A 5,400-nucleotide genomic window follows, 5' to 3' on the forward strand; every position below is an offset into this window, starting at 1 on the left:
ATTCTAAACAGAGGCCACATTTATTTTCAGGATTTTTGGAAATGTTCTAGTATTTTAAATAAAGCTAAACAGTTGCAGTTTAATAGAAAACAGAAACTAAAACAAAAAAAAGAGAAAGAAGCCCACCTGGGCCTTACCTGGCTCGGCCCAGCCTACTGGCTCGGCCAGTCACCCCCTACCTCGCGCCAGGAGGCAGGGGCGCGTGCTCGCCGCGCGCCGGCCACGCGCCTGCCACCTCCTGCTTCTGCCGACACCGGGAGACGCCCAGAGGACGCCACGCGACCCCCACGTCTCCCTCTCATCCTTGCTCACTCTCCCCCTCATCTCCCTCTCTCTCTCTCCCGCGACGGCCGAGCGCGTACCTCGCCGCCGATCGCCGTAGCTGCCACCATAGCCACTCCCTCGCCCCTCCGACGAGCCCATTAGCTCTGCCTCGACTCCCTCGTCCTCCCCACCGAGCCACGCATCGCCGGAGGCCCTGCATCGCCGCCTTCGCCCTCGTCTTCAACCTCGGGCACCCGATCCATCTTCGATCGATTCGCCGCCGCCAGGACCTCCCCGAGCCCGCTGACCCCCTCTCCGACTCCGCTATGAGCTCCTCTTCCTTTCCCCCTAGCTCCCGTGCTCGTTTGGCCCCTGTAGCCGCCGTTTCCACCGCAGCCGAGAGCTCCTCGCCGCCGGCCATGTCGCCGTCGTGGCTACGGCCATGCAAGCACGCGTCCGAGCACACCACCGCATTCAATGCGACACCAGGAGCCTAACGCACACACTTCCTAGCCCTGCCGTGCACCGTACCCCCTTTTCCCTCTCCGCCCGAACTCCGGCCGCCGCCATGAGCTCGATTCCGGCGAGCTCGCTCCACCCCAGCTCCTCACACTTGCTCCTTTGGATGCGCGAGAGCCTGGGCTTCGCACGGGTGGTCTCCGCCGTCGAATTGGTCGCCTGAGGGCGTTTTCCGAAGCCCTCCGCCGTCTTGGCCTCGTCGGCGACTCAACGCCGGCGGGATTAGCCCTGCTGATCGGTGGTTTGACCACTGACGTGGACTAGGTGGGGCTAGGTTGACTCCTTTGAGTCAATGACAAATGGGCCCCCCTCTGCTAATTATCCAGATTAGTTTCTAACTAAAATTAGTTAGTTTAATTAGTATAGTCAGTAACTAGTGGGCCCTGTCTAGTAATTAGGCTAACTAAACGTAGTTAGAGCACTGAGAGGCTGACAGAAGGGGCCCACCAGTCAGGTTTGACCAGGGCTGGCGCCTTTGACCTGCTGAGGTCAGCATGACACAATGCTGACGCAGTAATGCATTTTCTGGATTTATTTTTATTCAGGAAATTCCAGAAAATGTTTAAAACTTCTAAAAATCATAGAAATTCAACCGTAACTCCAAATGAAATAATTTATATATGAAAAATTATCAAAAAAATTCAATCTATCCATATGTAATGATTTCATGCATGACAAAACAAGTTTACCTTGCTGTTTAGGCAGAATAAGGTAATGCACTATACATGCCATGTTTAATGAACTAATATTTGAATCTTTGATTCAAATGAGTTCATTTCTTTCTGTTATAGCTTGCATTAGGCCAAGACACATTCATGATGCCATGTCATAGCATGCATCATATTGTTGCATATCGTCATGTGTTGATTGTGTTCCGATGTGTTCTTCGTGGTAGGTTCTTCCTCCGAGGATATTCACGAATATCCAACTGAAGGGCAGTATCCCACTACCACTCCATCAGGCAAGCAACCATTGATCATTCCGATACAAACCCATGTTCTCGCTTCTGCTCTTGCTTACTGCATTAAGACAACGCGATTCAAACTGCTGTGTGCTACGGTAGTTGAACCCTTATCCTCTGCATGACCTGTCATTGCCACAGTAACTAGATGAAACCCACTAGCATGTGTAGGAGTTGATTGAGCCATGTATGTGATTCCTACCTTGCTATGCCTGCTATGCTTAGAGTTGTGTCAGGTCTGGTTCATCTGGGAGATGGGCTAGAGTGAAATGCTTATGTCGGTAATGTGAGGGATGCGTTGAACATGTTTTGGTAAAGGTATCGATGAGAGGCCATGTAGGAGTACATGGTGGGTTGTTTCATTGAGGCCGTCCCTAAGAACTGAGATCTGTATGTGTGATTTAAGATTCAGCTACTACCATGCATTGGGATCCTTAACTGACCCTCTCGGCTTCTTAATCACCCTAGTACTCTGTCCAGGAGTTGCAATTAGTTTCTGGTGTTTGTAGGTTATGTGTTGGCGGCCGTGCGTAGCGCTGACCCTAGGGGTGGGCTATGTTGCGGTAGATACACCGTGGCCGGGTATGCCGGGCGCCGTTTGGCGTCTCGGGACCCTGTTCACATCGTTCGGGGCCGTATGTGGAAACCTCGGCCGGACTCCCTGCGGATGGAACCTGGATAGGCGATAAACCTGGACTAGAGACTTAAGTGTTTAGGTAGGCCGTGGCCGACACCCTCGCTGGGCTTCCGCTTGAAGGTTGCCGAGTACATGTCGTGTAAACGGCGATAAGTGGTGAAAGCGTGTATGACGAAGTACACCCCTGCAGGGTATAAACTATTCGAATAGCCGCGTCCGCGGTAAAGGACTACTTGGTTGCCTATACAGTTCATAGACAAGTTAATGGATACTACTAAAAGACTCAAGATAAGTGTGAGTACCGAGGATGGCCCTCTCGTAGGATGACGAGGGAGGATCCCCGGTGGAGTATTGTGTTGGTGAGTAGTGGACTCGTGTGCGAAAACTATTTACTGGTGGAGTTCCGTAGGATAGCTTAGCCAAGAGTCAAAGCTGGCTTGCTGCATCAACCCCACCGCCTTCTTGAAAATAAGCATGTATAGTAGGTTCTGATGTAAGACTTGCTGAGTACCTTTGTACTCATGTTTGCTTAATTACTGTTTCAGACGACACCGCCCACTCCGATGGGTTCTACGTAGACCTTGACGTCGACGAGTGACTAGCCACCCAGGTGGTGATCCTGGCCATGGAGGGCTTTATGTAGATAGACAGGCTTCGAGAAGCCTTCTTTCTTTCTAGAGTCTGTACTCAGACTAGTTGCTTCCGCATGTGCTTGTATGTTTGTATGACTTGAGTGTCGGGTCATGTGACCCCTATCTGTATGAACATGTTATGTATGGCTCTCTGGAGCCTTTAGATAAAGTACTTGAGTTGTAGAGTTTTGTTGTGATGCCATGTTGTATGTACTCATATCGGGCATATTGTGTGTATGATTGAAATGCTTGGTATGAGTGGGATCCGACAATCTAGTTGTTTATCCTTGGCAGCCTTTCTTATGGGGAAATGTAGTCTAGTGTTCCTCGAGCCATAGTAGTCCGCTACAGCCCGGTTCACCGGAGTCCTGCTAGCCCAGCACTACTGTTCAGGACACTTGACTGGCCGGCATGTGTTTCACTTTGTCCCTATGTCTGTCCCTTCGGGGAAATGTCACACGGTGACTTCCGGAGTCCTACCTAGCCTGCTACAGCCCGGGGTTCCCCGAAGTCCTGTCAGCCCAGTGCTACAGCCCGGAATCACTCGCTGATGACCGACATGCTCGATGTGATTCATGTATGCATGTCTCCATAGGTCTGAGCCGCTTTGGGTTCACGACTAGCCATGTCGACCCGGGTTCTCTGTCATATGGATGCTAGCGACACTATCATATACGTGAGCCAAAAGGCGCAAACGGTCTCGGGCCATGGTAAGGCGACACCCGTGGGATACCGTGCATGAGGCCGCAAAGTGATATGAGGTGTTACTGGCTAGATCGATGTGACTTGGAATCGGGGTCCTGACAGGAGGCTCCCAGGCAGGAGGCCTTGCCTTTTCGATCATTGTTGCTTTTGTGCTAGCCTTCTTAAGGCAAACTTGTCTATCTTATGTCCGTACTCAGATAATGTTGCTTCCGCTGACTTGTTTGTATTCGAGCTTATGTATTCGAGCCCTTGAGGCACCTGGCTTGGAATATAAAGCTTGTATTGTTTTAATTTGTGTCTAGAGTTGTGTTGTGATATCTTCCCGTGATTTCCTGATATTGATCGTACACATTTGTGTGTATGATTAGTGTATGATTGAATCGAGGGCGTCACAAGTTGGTATCAGAGCCGAGTACCTATAGGATCCCCCTTTCGAACTCCTTGGCCAAAGTTGAGTCTAGTCATCCAAAACTGTTTTACTAACTTGGCTGTGTGGCTTACGGGCCCACGTCCCTATTGGTTGGTATTGGGATCTTTTATTCCCCGTCTTTACTCTGGAATTATTATCTCTCTTCTATTCGAGTTAATTATTTTGTTAACTCTAACTTTAGGTTCTCGTAACCACTTCCCTTCAATCCAGATGATCGCCTGCTTCATCAGAAGATTTCGAAGATACTCTTTGATGTTTTCCCAAGACCCTTGTGCCCACCGCCTTCGCAATTCCCTGTCATCGATATATCCTTATGGATAACTACATACAGTTGCCGTTCATAGCTTCATCCCCAGTTGCTCTTGTTTTTACAAGATGCCCCGAAATACTCTCCATTGTCCCGAGAAATCCCCTTCTGCAACTACCTTGAAGTTCTTTGCCGCATGAATACCCCTACATATAATTCCTCACAATTATCGGGAATTCTTTCATCCCCAGTTGTTTGGGTGTTTCACAAAAGTCTTTGAAATACTATCTGATCTTCTAATAATCCTCTCCGTAAATACTTGTCTGCTTGCGTTATGCATACTTCCCATGTGTCTGCCAATATTCATTGGCGTCCTTTGTCACTATCATTTTGAGTCCGTTGATTCAATATGTTGCAGATGCTCGCAATCCTTAGTCGAAACTAGAATTCATCCTTTTGGTTCAGACATCACTCAGGAGATGAGCTGGTTCTCGGCAAATCAAACCTTGATTGATTGCCGATATATGTCTATTCAATTTACTTATCTTTTGATCAGAGCCTCTGCTTCTGACCCTTCCCCCCGATATGAAAATGACAATTCCTTGTATTTGACCTTTGAATTAGTAAGTTGTTTCTATAACCTGATCTCCGTGCATTCTTTCTCCTTCTGGTTGAGTATCGATGCTCACATTAGATCCCTTGTGGACGACCTGATCCTTTGTTGGATTTTATCTGACAACGTCCTTCGTATTCAATAACCTTGTGATCCTTTCCTCGGATACCTAATGCCTTTGGTAAATTGTATCCTCTGCTTTTATCAACCATTCTATGCTTTCGAGCTTGTGCTAATTACTTCTGAAGATTGTGTTATATGTTCCTAAGATGACCCAATGGGTTGACCGTGGGAGTTGACCTTGAACTTTGTGTTCATGCCCATGGAAACGATGTAGCTCTTATCCTGGAAGCTTCTCGTAACAATAACTATTCCCTTCGTATAATTTGATC

The sequence above is a fragment of the Triticum aestivum genome, chromosome 4A (genome assembly GCF_018294505.1).
Source record: "Triticum aestivum cultivar Chinese Spring chromosome 4A, IWGSC CS RefSeq v2.1, whole genome shotgun sequence".
NCBI lineage: Eukaryota > Viridiplantae > Streptophyta > Magnoliopsida > Poales > Poaceae > Triticum > Triticum aestivum.